Here is a 22,241-nt window from a genome sequence, read left to right as displayed (position 1 = left end):
ATATTTGGCTTTTCTGATAAATGACAAATGTAATTTAGCGTTCACATGATTTGTCTATGAATTTGACAAATTTTTAGCCAAATGTACAAATCGTGCGATCCTAGCTTAAGTTAACAAAAGATATAACTACATCAATAATTATGTTCGATTAAGTACCCGCATCGAGGTACTTAAGCGGGTTCTTTTATGTACCCAACCCGCCAAAGTACCTCCAAAAGCTGAAATTTTTCATGAGGTACTTATTCCAAAGCAAAACTTGAGTTTGTCATTTTCGCTTTTTTCAATTCTGGCATTGACCTTTGGTTTTGTTGCACACCTCTGCCCGATTTCGGCTTTAGATGCTATATTTCGATGCATCAAATGGAAAAAAACATCGATGTATTTTTTTGACCTGCATCCCTAAGAGAAATTCCTGCATCTTTTCGTGCGTAGGTTTTAAAGGCTATCCATACCTTTGCCCACTGGGTATAGTTTCGTAAAGCGAAATGCGACACATTGCTTCCGTATGACAACGCAGTAGAGAAATTCTCGAATTGTTTGGTGCGTAACCTACGCTCGTTATTTGTTACTTTTTGCATTCCCAAACATGACCTTATCGCACTGGGCAAATGGGAATGCATTACTTTTTTCTACCAAGAAAAGATTAAGAGCTACGGTTGAACGAAAATATGCGTCGCAATGCAAGCGAGCGAATGATGTGTAGTTCTGAAGCCACAAGCGTAACTTAAGGTTTGAATTAATGCTTTTTTCACGTTATCTCAACAGCTCCTGTAGCCGAGGATGCGTGTTCGACTGCCGTGCCGGTTCAAAACCTGTGGCACGGACTTTATTTTTTGTAATCTCTATTTATTATTTCGTAAAGCGACATGCGTACGTTATAGGGGCTATACATTCCTTCTTTGCATTCCCAAACATTACCTTTTCCCGCTGGGTATTACTCAAAATTGTGTATACATACATATTTTTGTACACAGATGTTCAGCAAATGCTATATTTTTAAATTTCTGCCAGAATTTCATCGGAAGTGTTGATGCATACAAATAGTGGCGCATCAATTTACGCGTGCAACTGCAGTGGGACGGCAAGATACCCTTTGGTTTGAGTTGTTGGTACAGCAGATATTCGCTCTCGCAAAGCTCATTAGCATAAATGCAGTTTAAAATTTGAATTATTCATGAGGCTTTTGACCACTTGTGGCATGCGAAAATGTGCTGCAACCGCTGCCAATGGGCAAAGCAATCTGCAGCGTTGCCGTGCGAGTGAAATTTTGCATACCTGTAGGAGACGATATCTACAGTACCAATGTGTGGGCGGTGATTTCTTCTGTGCAGTGTTGTGTTTTTGTTTTAGTCGTTTTATTAAAGTTGGTATGTGGTGTGAATTGGTTTTCACTATTTTTGAACGAGGCCAATAGTAAATTTGGGAATTTAATGAGATGGCACGTTGCGTAATTGAGTTTGTTACAAATTTATACTTATAAACTAGATGTCTTATTTTCCCAATAGGAACATTATTTGCTAAAGTATTTCAGATCTTCCGGCAGCAAATAAAATAAATTCAATGTTGCAAAAACTGGGTGAGCTACTTCGAAACTCGATTTAAAAGACTGTTTTACCATAGGTTTAGATCTTTATATGGAAAAACATTCGTCTTGCTCAAACAAAAAACAAAGGTTAGCCAACTTTACGTAGTATAAGCCGCTAAAGCGCATGTCGTAGTCAGTACAACTAACCTAAAAGTCACCGGTACGGCTTAAAATTACTAAATATTTGGTACTTTTTTCACGAATTTTCCAATTTATTCCTTAGGATTTCCAGATACGTAGTAAAAATTTTCAAAATTATCATACCTGTAGTTGTAGGTAGTTTAATGTAGTTTTTAAAACGGCGAACATAATTATAGTTGAACTAGTAAAATAGGTTTAAATAAAGCCATATTGTGTAAAATCAAGTCTGATATATTTTAAGGTTTGTTGGAATTTTTAAAAATTCCGTTTTTGGATGCTAAGTATTTACTTTCAGGTCCGCCTCTTCTTCTTCTTCTTCTTCTTCTTCTTCTTGTTTGGCGCTGTAACCGCCTTATCGATTTTGGCCGAGTTCAACAAAGCACGTCAGTCGTTTCTCTTCTGCGCCAACTGACGCTAATTAAAACTGCTAAGTGGAGCCAAGTCCTCCTCCACTTGGTCTTTCCGTCGCAGTGGGGCCTCCTTTATCTGCTATGTCCACGTCGTTGTAAAGCTCCCACATTTCATCGGGAATGATGAGTGACTTATAGAGTGTGGTTTTCGTACGTCAAGAGAGGACTTTACTTCTGAATTCCCTACTCAGTTCAATATAGCACTTGTTAGCAAGAGTTATTCTACCTTGGATTTCGATGCTGACATTATTTTCGGTGTTAATGCTGGTCCCCAAGTAAACGGAATTCTCTACTTTTTCGAAATGAAACCTGCCAACAGTGACGGGATGCCAACGCGTGAATGCGCTGACTGTTTGTTTGATTACAGGAGATGTTCGCATTGTCCTCGAAGACTACAAACATTTTTATACCCGAGCGCACTTGTGCACAAGGGTATTATAACTTTGTTCACATAACGGTTGTTTGTAACAGGCAAAACGAATCGAGATAGATATAGACAAATGTATACATAAATGATCAGAATGAAAAGAGAAATCGATTAAGCGGTGACTGTCTGTCCGTCCGTCCGTCTGTGCACACGATAACTCGAGTAAAAATTGAGATATCTTAACGAAACTTGGTACGTGGACTTCTTTTGGTTACATGTGTAAATCTTGGTAACCGCTGCACCAATTTCTTCCAAACTTGGCACAGTTGTTGGTCCTGGTACAAAATACCAAATAGCTGAAAATTTTTAAAATCGGACAATAACCACGCCCACATCCCATATAACGGTAATTTAGAAAAATACGAAATCCTCGATAAATCAGTAAATATTAAAGCTAATTTTTTCAAAATTGATGGGTGCAACAACTCTTAACAAAGAAATATGTTTGTGATAAAATTTTGGAAAATGGGCGTGGCACCGCCCACTTATAATCACATATATGTGTCTCGGTAACCGTTCTACCAATTTGTACCAAACTCGGTAAGGTTATTGTGCTTGCCACACAAAAGCAAACCGTTGAAAATTGTTGAAATCGGACTAAAATTACGGCCGTTTTTCATATAACCGGTAAATTTCAGAAATGCTTGAAATTTCAATATTTCGAAATTTAACTCTCCGTCAGACACATGTTTCGATTGGCACATTCGGTACGCATGAGTCTGACTGGACCCACATGCAAATTGTATACATTTATATAGAAATTATGTGCAACATTTGTTCAGTTAAACTTATTTACTGTATGTTATTCAAATACTTACTTAATTTAAGAGCTTTCTTTTTTTTATTTTATTATTTAAATACACTAACGATCAAAACTGAGTGCATGTTCGACATTTTATTACTTACAGTAACATCACCTTTTTAATAATAAGCCGATTGCTCTGAAATTTTCAGCAATTTGTCCTTATTATCTTAGGTATAAAGCCTAGTATACAGGAAAATTAACAAGTGATTCACAACAAAAACGCAAGGCAACTCTCTTCACTCAGTTTTGAACTTTTCTGTTTTGAGATTTTAGGAGGTATATATCAAGAGGATTGTGGAGACTCCTTTGCTTTTAATAGCTCTCTACTGAGTTTTCTATGATTTCGCTTGGAATATTACCCCATTATAATTTTACTCGCCTCCAAAGCTCTTCCATGTTACTGGAGCTCGCTTGTGCTATGCTAATCCTCTCTTGACCAGAGCGCTCAATTTTTCGATAGCTTTGAGGTCTGGGATTCGTGCTGGCCACCATGTTAGATGTTTTTCTTGGCATGGTGTTTTTGAAGATATTGATAAGGTCTTTCCCAAAAGTATGCCTTTTTATCACTTTGCAAACAATTAATTTTCGTACCATCGGACCATATTACCCCCTTTCAGTACAAAAGCTCCTAGTCTCGTGACTTTTACAAAATTTCAGTGGCAGCTTAATGGCTTGGGATGTTTTACTTGCTGGCATTTGGTGCCATGGGTTAATATAAAAGGTATAATGAACACATATTTGCCGGACATTGTAGACAAAAGCGCAAACCCTGCGGAAGAAGTTGTTTGCCAGCAGGACGGAGATCCAAAGCATTCTAAAAATATTCCACACCGCCGGCTGCTTGAGCAAAATTTTCAGGTAATGGAGTGGGCAGCACAAATCTCAGACCTCAACGCCAACGAAAAATTGAGCGCTGTGGTCAAGAGAGGATTAGCATAGCACAAGCGAGCTCCAGTAACATGGAAGAGCTTTGGAGGCGAGTAAAATTGTAATGGGGTAATATTCCATTGCATTCCGTTGCATTCCTTCATTTTAGGTAAAAATCATCTCTTGCCATGATAATTCAAAAATTTAAAAGAAAATTTGAGAAACGGTTGCATTCCTTCACTTTAGGTAAAAATTACATAGGAATATATGTGGGTCCAGCCAGACCTATGTGTTACGAATGTGATGTATTAATCAACATGTCTATATATCTAGCTTTATATATATGATATCGACATGATTTTTTACAGATTGGTAGTTCACTAAACTTTAGTAAACTACCTGAAATTTCAAGCCTCTAGCTATATTTAAAGTACCTTTTTTTGTAATTTGAAAATGGAAAAGGCCTGGCTGGGCTCATGTATCAGACGAAGGGTTAAGGACGCTAATTTACTTAAAATTTATACACCCCGGCTTATCAGTAGCGGCAGCTTTCTGAAAGGTGGAAAACATATATTTAATACTTGCGCCGGGTATTTAATGTTCGGCTCCGCCCGAACTTAGACTTTCTTACTTGTTTTTGTTTAAATTTGACCCCATTAGCTGGATAAACAACGAAAATTATAGTCGCGCTGAAGCAATAGTAAACAAAATAATTGTTGTCAACGATACGGGCGAAAGGGCAATAAGTCCTGTAACAAAGTTCATTGAAAAATCACTACTTCTGAAACCGAGAAGAAAATGATTTTTCAAGAAGTAGAGGTGCACCAGAAAGAATTTTCCTACAAAAGCATACAAAAGCTGCATTGCCAAAAATTTCAAAAAAAAAAAATTTGACAAATACTTAGTTTAGGAAGAGCCTGCCTGAAACTATACAAAAAAGCAAATAAGCAAATGGATGTATAGAATTGACAACAACAATCATGCTGTCGAGTTTAAATAGTGGCAAATCAGCTGCATTTGATAGTAGTTGGTTGAATAAGGAAAATAAATTAGCAACAAGAGTTTACGGGATGTACATAGTTCAGTGGTTAACGTTTCTGACTTTGAACATCGATTACGCAGGTTCGATCCCTGCTGAAGTCTAGAATAAAAAGAAGTCTGATGAGGAGATGTGGTGATCTCCGAAATAGCTGCTATAACTTCTACCGCTTAGACTTTGGTGCTTTTTTCAATTTATCCTAATAAACAATCGTGGTACAAAGCTCAATAAAAGTTTCAAAATTAAATTATGTTGATCTGATTTTACTCCCCATGGTTTTGCTTAAACCTAACTCACTAGTTCAAATTAGCTACAAATTTAAATATGATAATTTTGGGAAAAATACTACTACCTGGAAAATTCTAACGAAACAATTTGAAAATTAGTGAAAAAAGTACCAAATAGTTACTTTAGGCGGTACTGGCAACTTATAGGCTAGTTGTTAAAAAAAAAAACGACTACGCCTTCGCCTTAGCGGCTTATTCTTCATAAGGTGGGATATTTTTTGTTTTTTTCTTGTGCAAGATGAATGTTTTTCCATATAAAAATCTAAAGCTATCGTAAAACATCTTTTAAATCACAAATTTCTGAGCAGCTGTTTCGGTTTTTGCAATATTTTCCACTTTGTTAGATTTTTAGCTTCCTATTGTCATATGCTGCTGCCGGAGGGAGGATCTTAAATACAAAGAGAAGCAGGAACCCGACTATCCCAACAAACAACACCAAAATATAAAATTCGTTATGGAAACGGAAGAGGAAAGAAAGATTAACTATCTGAATTTGACAATTAAAATACAGTATATTTTGCTTAGCTGCACATCCTTCTTTGCACGAAAAACTTGTGCACTTAACCGAAAAAGGCACTTAAGCGAATTTTCTTTACTACTTCAATGAGGAAGGTATCCAAGTCCCTATGAAAGCAAATAATGGAGAAGCACTTACCACGTAGAAACTACTGCAAGCGAAATTTTTACCGAATAGTATCTAATTATGTATATAACTACATAAATTTATAGCCATTTTCGTTGTTCTGCGAGATGAACAAAATAAATAAAAAGTTGTAAAATTAGGTAATTGTTGGGCCAGTGCAGGTAAACGTAATACTTTCTTTGATAATTGATACTAGTCGCATATTTTTTAAGGCAGGTATCGCCAATGTGCAGGTATGCTAAATGCATCTATCGGAGCAGTTTCCTTATAAATGTTAAAAATAATGCCTCTGATGCGAATTTTGGGGTAGGTATCTTAAATGTGCACTTAAGCATAGAGGCAGCAAAGCAAAATTTACTGTAAACAATACCACGAGCAAGATAGAATTTAAAATATACAGAGAACTACCAGCCACAGATAAAATAATGCAAGGCAGCTCTAACCATCAACAGCAACACAAAAATGCAGCACTAAGACAACTTATAGCGAGGCTTGAGAGGACCCCTCTAACAGAAGTAGACTACAAGAATGAACTAGATACAATATATTCCATTGCGAAAAATAACGGATATAAGAAAGGCCTGGTTGAAAAGTTTAGAAAGGACACAAAATCGAAAAAGACAAGCAAAGAGGAAAATAATAAAAAAAAACTTGGGCAGTTCTAACTTACACGGGAAATACATCGTATAAACTTGCCAAGTTCTTTCATAAGTACGATATTCAGACATCATTTAAAACAAGGATCACTGTTGAAAAATATTGAAAGAGAAAACAAGCGAGGAAGACCCGCTTGATAAAAAAGGCATTTACAAGTTAACCTGCGAGTGCCGATGCAGCTACATAGGACAAACAGGACGAAATATTAGGACAAGGTGTCGAGAACACATTAGGGATTATAATAAGAAATCACGAAAACCAGAGACTACAACAGAATCGACTTCGCAAATCACATGAGCAAAAATAAATGTGCACCAATGAAGATTGGACAAACAGAAGAACTTCTCCGTGTACAACATACAGGAAAAAGATTGAATTTATGAGAAAATATGGAAATATATAAACAAAAGACCGTCAAAGGACAAATAATAAATAAGCATATAAATACTGTATCGGACGTACTGTTTGAACCTCTAAAACTACTGTACGAGAAGAAAAACGACAACAAAATTTTAAGGATATACATGGAAGGGAATACACTAACTACAAAAACAAAGAAGTTAAAACTCACGGACTTCTACCTGCCAGCAAAAACAAGCCACAACAATTCATCTCCCTATTGAGCACCGCAAATACGGAAAAACTAAGAAGACGTACCTAACAAAAGAAAAAGAGGTACTTAATAAGGAGTAGGTATAAATACGAGAAACCAACAAAAAATATACGAAATGACACTGAAGATGGCACAACGTCAAAACCGGTTTGTCTCCAAACCAAATTCCAAAAGGGATGACGGAAATTCGTTCCAAAATACATCATACACCCACCCTTTCGTAAACAACAATAACCAACATGGAAAGATCTGAAATACTTTAGCAAAATAACGCATCTAATATACATACTACATACATATTTAAGCTGTTAAATTTTCTCCTTTTAACAAAGGTTGATTGTGTTGGTTGGTTAAAAAAGCGAATTGGGACTGATGAAGTTTTTACGTTATATTATGACTGAGGAAGCTTTAACGTTATGACATGTGCAACTATGGAGTTATTGCATTTTGATCTGAAGGAAATGTATTTATTGCATTTTGGGTGGAAAAATAAATAGCACAGCGCAACAAGATTCTACGGATTTGATGAAATCAACAGTAGGTGAAAGTTTACACATCCCATAACATAATCCCAAAGGATTTTTAGCCTATTGATATGGTTTTTCTTTCACGCGTATATAAAGCTGGTGACCCTGTATACAGAAAAAAATTAGTAATATTCGATCAAATAATATAATTATTTAGGAATGTTGTAGTATGTTACTGTTGTTTTGGTCGAGGAAATATTTTTTTTTTGTTAATTTTTACCTAAAACGCCAGGGGCGCTTTTAATGGTTTTCATCGAAAAATATCATTCTTCCTATTTTTAATGCTAAGTAATCAATTTCTTTATTCCTATTTCATTATTAAAGTTAAGCAGCATTACATTAGACGATTTTGTAAGCGATTCAAAATCGCCATAAAAACTGAAAGCGATTTTATAGCTTTCCAGAAAATAGAAACACAATTTACAGACGGCATACACAGTGCGTCTGACTTGCGAGTCGGTTTGAATGTGTTTTCACAGGCAATTTTGTTGAAAGGGATGTTGAGTCGCTCAGAAAATCGCCTCGTTTAAATGCTGATTTATGTTGGATAATGTTACAATGATTATTTCATCATTTTTGTTAAAAAATATAGCATTATCGAAAAAAATGTTTATGTAGAATTTTTATGAAAAAATAACATTTTTATAGGGAAAAACACTTTCGTCATTAAAAAATAATATTTGCTGTTATAAAATGAGTTTTTTATTTATCTTAAAAAATGTGGTATGAAAGTACCAAAAATTCTCAATGCCCTCTTTTTAGTATTTGTGCGTAGAGGGCAAAGAGAAGGTAACCTTTTTTAGTATAGAAACAAAAACGCCATAAGTTAAAACACCACGTATGGGGACCAGGTTGTTCATTTTTGTGTACTTCTGGTTCATACCAAGTTCAACACATTTATCTAGGCACCCAATTTACTTCTGGTATTACTTGCATTCCAAACTATTGCTCATACATTTCTTTCGCACTGTTGCTTATATTAGTCAGACTGCTTGCTATGTTAAATATTCCACAAATATAACAATAATGTCGAACATTTTTTACACAGTTATTCATTTTGGATTTAATTTATTTCACAATATTCATAAACATAATGTTTAAATTTTTTTGCTGCGGTCACTAGTACCACGTGTAAACAAAATAAAAGTCATACGTTTAGTGTTGGGTTAGGTTAGGTTTAAAAAATACAGTTAAAATTTTTCTGTTTTTCTTCATAATTAATTTTTTAGCCATTTTTCTTAATTAGTTTAATATCATAAGTTTTCTAGGTGTAAATAAAAAAAATACATTTTTCTATCTATCTATCTATACTATAATAAAAGTGTAGATTGTTTGTCTGTTTGAACTCACTAATCTCCGGAACTATTGAATTGATTTTCATGAGGCTTTAACTGGTACGTAACTTAGGTTATAAAAAAATAAAATCTGAAAATGGGCCGTGGCACTTGCCATGACATTTTTATCAGCTATAACTTCGAAACCGTAAGTCACATGATTTTGAAATATGGTGTGTTGACATACATACTATCAGCATTCTTTAAGTATGCCTACAAAGAAGTGAAAAATTGTTTAAGCTCCACAGATATCCTAGGCACATCAACGGGTCATCGGTATATCAAGAAGAAGTATGCTGAATTAGAGAGAACATGATAGGAATATCAATGACGCCGTTTGAACGGGAAAACTCTTTTATCCTGTGGAACAGCAGGATTATAGAAGAAGATTACGCACTCTCGACAAACCTTGTAATACTTGCAGATACAGGTGGAAATAAGAGCTCATAGCATCAAGCAGTTTAGTACTTACTCCATATGTTATCTTAGCCTATGAGAAAGCAAGGTTCTGTTCTTCAGTCCTTTCAACCTAAACTAATAATTTTTACATTACAATTTGTTTTTGCATAGCAACACTATTTTTGTATTGGTCAACGCAAAAATTCTTATAAGGCGTCGCGAAGCAAGCTAGGTATTTGCTAGTAGAAAATATTTAAAATGTTACTTTTTATAATAAAACTCATCACATAAACACTTTTTATCACGATAACGCTATTTTTTTTAAATAAAAATAATAAAGTGATCTTTTTCACATCATCTATTTAGCATAACTTTAACAATGAAACAGGCATAAATAATGGATTACTCAGCCTCAAAAATATTAAAATACTATTTTTCGATGAAAAACCATAAAATATAGCATAAATTGTACCACAATCCCATCTAGTTTTAGGTAAAATTAAACATCAAATATGAATTCCTCGACCCACGAGCACTGCCAATTACGGTTTTCGATTCTGAATTACTTTGGTGAATTACCGTTTACACGGCTCATTCCTAATTCGATTTGACAATTCATTGTATTTTGGTGCGTAAATGATAACACAGTGTTTTATGCAATGTATAAAACTAATTTAATGGATGAACTTTGATTTTACATACAATACAAAATGCGGTCCGCTATCGAGAAAAAAAGATTCACCAGCGGAAGTTCCGAGTCCAAAAAGTGACAGCTCACGGTGTAAAAAATGTCAGTATCATTATTGCGAATGACCACTTCTCGGGAGTTGCCATATCAATAATGTTGCGATGACCACTTGTTGGGGATTGCCACATGACTCCCCCGCTAATGACCCAGCCGATCAGGTAGTTTTATCCGACTGCCCGATCTTGTAATTGTGATTGGCTGAGGTAATTGTAATTGGTTTGTAGTTTACTGATCGATTGTCCGAGTCGTCGAATAACTTTTCGACAAAGGCTGGTTTGAGGCGCTCTATCGATACAATTTTGTGCTCGCCGTTGATACTTAGCTTAAAGTGTTTAGCTCCGTGTTTTATAATTTTGAATGGACCCTTATATGGTGCTTGTAATGGTGCTTTGTGGCCGTCAATCCAAACGAAGCCAAACCTCGCTTCCGGTAGTTCTGGATGTAAAAAAACAGACGGAGAATCGTGAAAAGATGTGTCACGAGACCTCACTTTATTTCACTTTTGTGTTAAGGAGGTGATAAAGTTGTTGTCGCTCGTTCTACTGATGGGCTTGTTGAAAAACTGCCCTGCTAGTGTGAGTGTTTTCCCAAAAACAAGTTCGGCTGGAGATGCGTTGAGGTCCTCTTTGACCACAGAGCGTAATCCCAGTAAAATGAAAGGTAATTCGGTGATCCAATCGTAGTCTGTTAACTTCGATTTCAATGCAGACTTCAGCGAATGATGCCAGCGCTCAATTATTCCATTTGCTTTTGGATTTAAAGGTGTCGTTCCTAGATGCTTTACTCCGTGCACCCGATTTAATTCATTGAGCAAAACGGATTAGAATTGGCGACCTTGGTCCGTTGTTATGCGCTTAGGTACGCAAAATCGGGAGATCCACCCTGATAGCAAGGTATTCGCAACAGTTTCGGCAGAAATGTTCGCAATGGGAAACGCCTCAGGCCATCGTGTTGCTCTATCGTAAGTAAGTATATGAAGCCTTTTGATTCAGGTAGTGGCCCCACAAGATCGATGTTGATATGTTCAAAGCGATCGCATCTGGTGTCGTAGTGTTCGATAGGTGATCGTGTGTGTCGATGAACTTTGGCTTTCTGGCATGCAAGGCAATTGCGTACAAATTGCTTGCAGTCTCGTCGCATGTTTTCCCACACGAATCGTTGTTGAACCAGCTTCGTTGTGGCTCGCCCGCCTGGGTGACTCAGACTGTGCAGTTTGTCTACAACGAGATTTTGAAATTTGTAAGGAACAACGGGGCGAATAGAGTTACCAGAAACATCGCATGTCAGCTCGGTATTGGTACCAGGAACTGTGATTCGTCTGAGTTGAAGACTCGTATTGTTATTGCGGCGCAATGCGTTGAGTGACTTGTCGTTTTCTTGTTCGGCTGCCATTTCCTCAAAATTTATATTTCCTAGTTCAATAGAGTCGATTCTTGATAGCAAATCCGGAACTTTGTTATTCTTTCCTGGAACGTGGCGAATGGTGGTTGTGAATTCGCTGATATAACTTCATTGCGCTGCTCGACGTGGAATTGTTTTTTCGCTGACTTTAGTGAATGAAAATGACAGTGGTTTGTGATAGCAGTAAACTTCAAAATCGCGTCCGTCCAGTAAATGCTCGAAATATTTTATAGAACGATAGATCGCTAACAATTCTCTGTCGTACGTCGGATACCGGCATTCGGTGTCTCTGAGCCGTTTTGAGAAAAGCCCAAGCGGTTTGCAGATGCTGTCTTCGACTTGATGAACGACCCCTCCAATAGCAGTTGAACTGGCGTCCGTTGCTAGAATTAGCTTGGCGTTTGCGTCTGGGTGAACCAATAACGAAGCATTTGCTAATTGCTCTTTGTAATGCTTGAATGCTTGTCTTGCATCTTCAGTCCACGAGAGAGGTGTCTTATCGTTTTTTTTATTGTGCTTTATTAAAACTTGTAATCGTTGTTGCGTTTCAGCTGCATTTCTGATAAAACGACGGTAGAAATTAATCATTACCATGAATCGTTTTAAATCTTTCGCGGTGGTTGGTTCTTAGAAGGACAATATTTTTTCTACCTTTGCAGGTAGCGGTTTAACACCTTCAGCGGTGACTTCATGACCCAAAATGGTTATTTTGCTAGCAACAAATATGCACTTTTCAGCGTTAATCCGTAGGCCATATTCACTCAAGCGCTTGAATACGTTCCGAATGTGTTCGACGTGCTGTTCGTATGATTCTGATGCGATAAATATGTCGTCTATGTAAGCAAAAACATAGTCGAGTCCCCGGAGAACGTCATCAAATAATCGTTGAAATGTGTGTGATGCGTTTCTCAGTCCGAATGACATAAAAACATACTCGAACAAGCCGAACGGGGTGATGATGGCTGTTTTAGGAATATGTGACTCTTCGATGGGGACTTGATGATATGCTTTGCGTAAGTCGATGCGGGTGAAACTGCGCTTTCCATGCAAGATATTTGCAAAATCTTGCAGGTGACGAATCGGATATTTATCGGGTTTTGTGCGGGAATTTAACTGCCGATAGTCCCCACATGGGCGCCAGTCTCCATTGGTTTTCGGTGCCATGTGTAGCGGCGAGTTGGAGTTGGACTTCGACGGTCTGCAGATGCCAAGTCGGAGTAGTTCGTTGAATTCTTTTTTAGCGGGTTTAGGTTTTTCTAGTGATAACCGTCTTGCTTTTGCTGTGACCGGTGGCCCCGTAGTTTTGAACATTCAGAAATTCCGAGTTTACTCTTATCTTTCGATATTAAAAATGCATACTTAGTCATTAAAAAAGGACCGGGATCTCGCTGAAATTTCAATGAAATTGGGCCTTTGAACTTTAGGCTTAGCGAACTTATGACGGCATGCATTTCTATTCTATTTATAGGGAGGGAATGGTGAATAAATAAGGCAATAATTGAATTACAGAGAGTTGGAATTGAAAAGTATTAAATTTTCCTAACAAATCTCGAAACATCGGAAACCATCGATGTTTTTCTGGCGATGTATTTTAGAATCGATGTTAATTTTTCCGATGCATCGAAACATCGATGTATCGATGTTACTCCCCAAAATTTGCATCCCTATTGATGTCAACAAGCAAACCATATTCGTTTAAAAAGTATGCACCTACTATTGATGTTGAACAATCTGCTATGGTGAAATTCCATGGGAATTCGCGTCCCAACCCTAGGCATACGCACAATAAACGTTTACCATATGTTTGTATTGGCGATCCATTTGCGGCGTATTATTTTGCATACTCTTCTGTCTGGCTATTGTTGTAGTTGCTGCGTATTAGTTCCTTCATACGGTGAGTTGGTTTTAGTAATGAGTGATCAGCCCCTGAGTCGATTAAAAAATTGTGCTCAGTTAGTCTGTCGTGTATGAACAGGCGCTTTGAAGCTGTGCATAGTGTCGGCGCCTGAGTTGACACCGCATACATTAGTTTTTTTGCTTTAAGTTGAATGAGCACGGTGAACAACATTTTTTTGCACGCTCTCCCAAATTCTGGTGATACCAACATAAGTCATTATCAGCGTTCCTTTCTTTTTCGTATCGCTTGGCACTGGATGAGCGGCCACGCTGTCGAGCCGGTGTTGTTTCTCGTCTTGTCAGCCTGTTCTGCGTTTCGATCGCATTCAGTCGTACGGACAATTCGTCTAACTTTTTCTGTATTACTTCCAGTGCCTTTTCCAACGGAGGAGTTTGTTCCACACTGGAGATACTCACTTTATCAGAAACTTCCCACATTCGGTCGGCGATTTGGGCTAAATCATCTAGTCTGTCCTTTGATGCGGCCAGGACTGTTCTCGTTGTTTGCGGCAATTTTTTCATCCATAAGTTTTTAATGAAATTGTCTCCGACGTCTTTCGAAGCAAGTGACTTTATTTTGAGTAGTGCTTGAGATGGCTTCATATCACCTAGGGGTTCATTTGAGATCAACTTCTCAAATTTAATCGTCGCTGACTCGCAGTAAATTGATATGAGTTGTTGCTTCAATTTGTCATACTTTTCATCGCTAAACGGTTGTAGAAGTAATTCCCCCACTTGCAATGCGACTTTGCTTGATAAGTTCGCAACTGTGTGCAAATACTTCGATTTATTTGAGGTTAGTTTCCGTGCCTCAAAATGTGATTATACGATGACAAACCAAAGTTCCGGGTCGTTTTCGTAAAACTGCGTGAATTTTACTTCCGATATCGATGTGATTTGGCTTGCTGCGGATGCATTGCTCTGTTCTGCCGATTGTTGTGCGCCAAATGCCAATGCCTCGTTTAATTGAATTTTAAGCGACTCAATCTCTTTTGAGAGCCCTTCGTTATCAGGCACTTTATTATCATTCACGCCCAACTTACGTTTTTTAGAAAAATGCTCTAATGCGGGGTCACCACTTTTGTTGCGTAAATGATAACACAGTGTTTTATGCAATGTATAAAACTAATTTAAGGGATGAACTTTGATTTTAAATACAATAAAAAGAAAAAAAAGATTCACCAGCGGAAGTTCGAGTCCAAAAAGTGACAGCTCACGTTGTAAAAAATGTCAGTTTCATTATTGCGAATGACCACTTGTCGGGGGTTGCCATATCAATAATGTTGCGATGACTACTTGTTGGGGATTGCCACAGTCTTTTTCCTTCATTTTCACCCTTTCTTTGTTTTGATTTTTGATGTGTATTCATCTTCGGTTTCCGTAGTAGAAAAATTTGCGAAACTGTAACGCAGCGCCCAGCAAAAAATTTCGAATTGCAGCAAAAAAATGTTTAGTTTCATTACAAGCACCCTGTGTTTACTTGCTATTGCACATGGTTGCATAGATTTAAAGCCTTAAGCTGGGATCACACGATTTGTACATTTGGCTAAAAATTTGTCAAATTCATAGACAAATCATGAACGCTAAATTACATTTGTCATTTATCAGAAAAGCCAAATATTTGCCTTCTGTTGGCAAATGAAAAACAACCCTGGTGGCCAAATCGTGTGAACGCAATGCTGCTACATAAGCCAAATAAAAACTAAGCAAATGACCAAATATCTGATTTGCCACTTGATGACAAATGCCAGTGACAAATATACAAATAATGTTGAGCGGTATTGCCACTACGTGCTTGTGAACCTTTGTATTTTCCAATTTTGGTAAAATTTTAATATTTAATATAATATTCGTATCCGAAAACTACCGAAAAATATCACGTTATTTGAAAACAATAATTTTAAAATATTTGCTCAAACTGAACATTTGAAAACATGTACATATATGTATTCGACAGTAGCTGAGTATGCAGAGAAGCATGCGACTATTTTTAACCTTTCATGAGGTCCCAGGTTCTTATCCTGGCAGACGAACATATAAAAAAGTATTTATAAAAGTATAATTAATTTCTGAGTATAATTAACTATAAAAAAGCATATGTGAAGTTCAGAATGAGAAATTTCAGAAAACCAACCGGAAAAGTATTCGTTTCACAACCCTTCGTGGCACTTTACTATTCACCATTCTTTCACTTTTCGGATCTCTTTCCGCAGTTTTTGCTGGCTTATACATACATGCATATCGTCGTATAAAGTACAAAACCGTGTATCGCCATTCGCGTAACTAACATTTGCTGCCAAAAATTGGATTTACTTACAGAAGCTGTTGGCTAAATCCTTATCCATTCGTCCTGAAATATACTATCCAGAAATGCGATTGCTTTATAAAAAAGAGAACCATTTTGAAATATGAGTGTTTTTACTCTCTAGAAAAAAATTTTTGCAACCTCACATACGCAGTTTTGCCTTTTTGTTGATACGCGGTTTTGTACTTTAAACGACGATATACAGATTATTAAAGACGATCTAAATTACACTGTGTGACAAAAAAAATGTATATAGTTTTTTCGAGGTTCACACTTTTTGTAGGTCTATTCAAGCAGTAAAATCTGCATACTCAGAATTTTAAATACACTCTCCAAATCTGGGCTTAAGGTCAAAAGCCACGTTTTTCAAATTGTGACGCACAGGTATACTTGCTCGCAACTTTATTTCTGTTTACCTGGTGAAAAATACGTATATATGTATGTGATTCAAGATAAGACATTTCGCTTTGCTTAAGAAATGGCAAAGGAATCAGTGATCGGTGGTAGAATCTGGAAAAAATGTGGTAGATTTCAAAAAAATGTGGTAGATCTCAGGTTTTGGATCAAACTTTGTACAAAAATTAAAAAAAATCTGTAAGGTTTCACCTAAATTGCAAACATTTTAATTAGAATCTAAAACAAAATTAATTTAAGTTTAATAAAGTGCAAGATTGAAGTTGATAAAAATTGAGTTGAGTTTTGGCAACTTTTTTCCTTGACAGTTTCGAACATATTTTGAAAGATTTCTGCAACTTTGCGGAGTGCTGCCAGCTTTTCTTTTTATCACATCACGATGTAGCGAACAAATGTGGCTCATTCCAGAAATGCTACTTGGGATTTGCCGATTTTGACAATTCACTGAAATTTGCTAATCCTTTCACAAAAATCGGCGATTTTTATCATTTTCGCTGTTAATTCTTTTTATAAATCATATATTTTGCAATTTAACACAATAAAACCACGTTTGATGTCGAAAAATTTAATATTGAGAAAATTTAATATATGTGACCTGGTCTACGGAAAGGGGGCTTAGGTGTCAAAAAATCAATTTTCACTTTTTGGTTGATTCGGATGGAAGATGAGATGCTTTTTCACGTGGTGAAAAGCAGAAAATCCTTACTTGCTTAGAAGTGTACTAAAAATGTAGAGAAAGAAGAGTAAAAACGAGTAAACGAAACGAGTTGCTTACTTTTAACAGCTTTTTCCCAGAAAACTAGTTTTCGCACGTAAGCTCCCTTTTCGTAGACCAGGTCACATATTACAGTTTATTTTATCCTCCCATTCGCCTGTTGTTAGTGTTTAGTGTTGGACAATTTTTGCTCTTGAAATTAAGAAAATTATGTTGAGCAAAAATAGAACTACTCAAAAACGCGAATATGTGGTAGATTTCATACATACATAGGGTGGCCATTCTCAAGACAAATTAACCATTTATAAATGGTTGTGAACAACGAAATGTTTTCTCTTAAATGGCATATGTAAGTATTTTTCATCGGGTCAACAGAAATAAAGTTACGAGCAAGTATATGCTTCAACCTATGAAAAACGCGTTTTTTAGCCCAGATTTTGAGGGTGTATTCAAAATTCTGAGTACCTGTGCGTATATATTATATTTGTTTATTTCACTTCAAATCTCACGAAATCATAAATGCAAAAGTATGGTTGTCACCGGATCAGCTGTTTAAGTATTTATGACCAAATGGTTAAATCGTGTGAATGAATGTGGACAATATTTGTCACTTTACTGCTGTGCGCAAATGTGTGCCAAATCATTTGAATCTTTGGCAGCCAAATCGTCTGATCGCAAGACAAATCATTTGTACATCGCTATCCAAATGCGCAAATGTGGACAAATCTAAATTTGGCATTTTGTGTACAAATGTACAAATCGTGTGGTCCCTGCTTAATTCTGTATCACGAACGATATGCAACACAAACGATTCGCCTGCCGACGACAACATCTCTGATTGTGATTTTATTACTCAATCGGTCATCTTCGTCTTGCTTTTCATATCGTGATCAACATTTGCGCCGCTTTAAAGCACATAGCTGTTTTTATACACGATTTAAATTTGCTTTTTGCGGTATGGAATGGTTAATACTGCCGCGTCAGGCCTAGATGCAATGCATAGAAGTTGAGGACTCAATTAGTTAACTGCCCGTTGCTCCTGTTATGTAATGAATAATGGTCAGAAACGTTTTTATTGGATTCTTGTAATAAAAATTAATGCAAAGTGGTGAGTGGACACATATTTTGTACAAACCATGTAATTGCCAGAGATGCGAACTGTTTTTTCGGTCAGCGTATTAACTAGACCCAATGCACTATTTCAAAGTTTCGATGGGTGATATCCAATGAAAGTTCGTATATACAACAAATAATTTCAATATAAATATAATTGAATTTTTATTAAATGCTTTCACATTTGCATACGTTATGCAAATTTGCATAATATAGTAAATTGCATTAAAATGTAAAACTAAGTATTTATCGAGGTAGATTATCAAAAAACGAATGGAAATCTTTGTGTATATATTGCTTAAACGTTTGAAGGCTGTTGTGTTTAGATTGATCTTTTTTTTTGGACCATCGTACAATAGCTCCGTATTGCTGTAATAGCAGAGCTCGTTTTTGTGGCAATGATGCCCAGCAGTAGGTATGACGCAACTTGAATTTGACTTCACCATTTACATAAAGCAATACTCTGATACTGCTTACTGGTGCTTCCCCAGGTTTTTTAACTAGTCTTATAATTGTAAATTAAAAAAAAAAATGTAAACTCTAAATAATTGATAATATAAGGATTTGATGGCCTCGCCTGTCGCATACGACTTATGTAGTCCATTGGTGAATATATCAGTGGATTGAATACATTTTCTAATGTAGAGTGGACGCTGCCTACCTCCACACTTTTTACCTTCGTTAATTGTCGGATTCCAATTGCAAGCGATCAAATTAAATAGTAGAATCTATGTAGTGTAAGTGGTATGTGATATGTGTGTATGTATTTAGTTGCTTTATACCCTGCAGGGAAAGCTACTAGTTGTGAACTAGTATTCTACCAGTTTGCGTTTCAGCCCAACTAGTTCACGTTCTATCCTTTTTCGATGTTAGCGACTGGTATTTTTAACATTGCGATGTCCTACGAGATGCCAATTGTCAGGCTATGCATCAGCATCTACTAGTAGAAATACTAGTAGCATCATACCAGTTGATGAGAGTCTGCCAATTCATCCCCTATGAAAAGCATTAGTATGCCTTTTTGCTCGCGGCGTTCCAACAGTCGCAATGGCCGACAGAGCAAAGTACTCGCGTGGTATGCCTGAGGTACCAGGTTCAAGCCCTGGTGCAAGGAATTTTTATTTTTTTTATAATATTTCTTTTATATATATTTTTTATTTAGAGTTTTTTTGTTATTCTTAGATTTAATAAAAAAAAATATTTTTTTTAATCTATTTTTTTATGGCACAAGTATTTCTTCCCATATATTTGTTTCTTTTTTTTTGTAATGCAACTAGATTTTTAAGTTTGTTATTTATATTTAAATTGAAATAATTATTCCTACTTACATTGATCTAACTTTAAAAATCTTAACCACCTCCAAGAGGCCTCGAACCTGCGATCCCAGAACCAGAACCAGTAGTCTTCACGTGACGCCACAGCTGATATTTGTAAGAAAAGCAATTAATTGCGTTTTATTTTAGGCTTCGGCAATTTAAAGGCAGATGTCGCTGAACGCTTAAGTTCTTGGAAAACGTCGAACTGGTAGGCACATACTAGTTTACGAACTGGTATTTTTTCACTGCATGGTAATTACCCAACAAACAAAATAAACTTAAAGAATTTTTTTTTTAAGTTTTCAATTATAAACATTAAGCTTACAAAACGTTGATTTTTTGTTTATGAAACGCTTGAAAGTAAGCGTAATATAATCGAAAAGGGACATTGGTTATAAGTGTACAAATATAAACTTGTAATACATGTTCAAAAGAAAGCTTTTTATAAGCGTAAAAGTGTAAACTTATAATAAAGGTTCAAAACAAGTTGTTTATAAGCGTATGAATATAAACTAACTAAACATTTTCAAAAGAAAGCTTTTTATAAGCATTTTTATAACCCTTTATTTAAAGATATTTCATTAAAAACTCATACATAGATTGCTTAACATCTAGAAACTAAAAAAAATACGAATTTTCGGAGGACTCATCTACAGTCGCGAAAATATAAATAGGAAATAGACATTTTAGCATACAAATTCACGATAACACACAAAAATTAAGCATAAAAAAGTTAATTATTACATCTTGTTGCGTGCTTGCAATTACATGCGGTTATTGGCAAATTGGAAAAACGACATCGATGCAGCTATATTTTCCGCTTCATCGCCGCCATTCTCATTTATGAACTTTTCTGAAAAAAATTTAATACATTTTTAATTCAATGTTAAACTAAGAAAGGATAAGGAGAACTCATCATTTGAAGACTCGAATGCTCCACCGATTAGCGCAGCGGGTCCTGGATTGGATTTCTTTTACCTCATCGGTTTTATTTAATTTATTCTTTTAATAATATATTTTAAACAAGTAAGAAAGTCTAAGTTCGGGCAGAGCCGAACATTAAATACCCGGCGCAAGTATTAAATATATGTTTTCCACCTTTCCGAAAGCTGCCGCTACATGATAAGCCGGGGTGTATAAATTTTAAGTAAATTAGCGTCCTTAAATTTCGAAATATTGAAATTTCAAGCATTTCTGAAATTTACCGGTTATATGAAAAACGGCCGTAATTTTAGTCCGATTTCAACAATTTTCAACGGTTTGCTTTTGTGTGGCAAGACAATAACCGTACCGAGTTTGGTACAAATTGGTAGAACGGTTACCGAGACACATATATGTGATCATAAGTGGGCGGTGCCACGCCCATTTTCCAAAATTTTATCACAAACATATTTATTTGTTAAGAATTGTTGCACCCATCAATTTTGAAAAAATTAGCTTTAATATTTACTGATTTGTCGAGGATTTCGTATTTTTCTAAATTACCGTTATATGGGATGTGGGCGTGGTTATTGTCCGATTTTAAAAATTTTCGGCCATTTGGTATGCTGCACCAGGACCAACAACTGTGCCAAGTTGGGAAGAAATTGGTGCAGCGGTTACCAAGTTATACACATGTAACCATAAGTGGGCGTGGCTACGCCCATTTTCCAAAAATCTATAATATTCTTATTTTTCGTCTAAAACTCATTGTAAATATGAATTTTGAGTGAATTATCTTTAATAGTTACTAAAATATCGCAGTTTTCGTATTTCTGAAAATTACCGTTATATGGGAGGTAGGCGTGGTTATTGTCCGATTTAGCTCATTTTCAATACCATCCGTCCTACGCCCAAAAGAAGTCCACGTACCAAGTTTCGTTAAGATATCTCAATCTTTACTCGAGTTATCGTGTGCACAGACGGACGGACGGACGGACGGACGGACAGAGAGTCACCGCTTAATCGATTTCTCTTTTCATTCTGATCATTTATGTATACATTTGTCTATATCTATGTCGATTCGTTTTGCCTGTTACAAACAACCGTTATGTGAACAAAGTTATAATACCCTTGTGCACAAGTGCGCTCGGGTATAAAAACGTAAACACGTCACTTACGATTGAAAAAATGTTATATTTACTACTTCATGTCGTTGGCATTTGCATTTCATTTATAAGTTTAAGTTATTCATTCGCTCTCAAAACTTATTAAAGGTTTATTTGAAAAAAACGTTTAATAAGCTTAATTTAAAAATGGTTATTTAACGCTTATTATAGCAAACATACTTTAAGTTATTTTTAAAAAAATTTACTGAGATGCTTGTTGGGTATTTTTTACATCGAAATCAAAGCCCACTCATCAGATTCGCCTGCGATCAAAAACAGTTATAAGCAAGTAAGCGTATACCTACGGTGACCATCCGTCTTTTATTTTAAAGGACAGTCCTTTTTTTAACCCCCTGTCATTTATAATTTTTTTCAAAAGAAAGCACGCATTTTGTCCTTTATTTTTATACCCGAGCGCACTTGTGCACAAGGGTATTATAACTTTGTTCACATAACTGTTGTTTGTAACAGGCAAACCGAATCGAGATAGATATAGACAAATGTATACAAAA

Source organism: Rhagoletis pomonella, unplaced genomic scaffold (assembly GCF_013731165.1).
Source record: "Rhagoletis pomonella isolate Grant_MI unplaced genomic scaffold, Rhpom_1.0 Rhpom_scaffold_00173, whole genome shotgun sequence".
In the NCBI taxonomy this organism is placed as follows: domain Eukaryota; kingdom Metazoa; phylum Arthropoda; class Insecta; order Diptera; family Tephritidae; genus Rhagoletis; species Rhagoletis pomonella.
Note: the sequence above shows the minus strand (reverse complement) of the source record.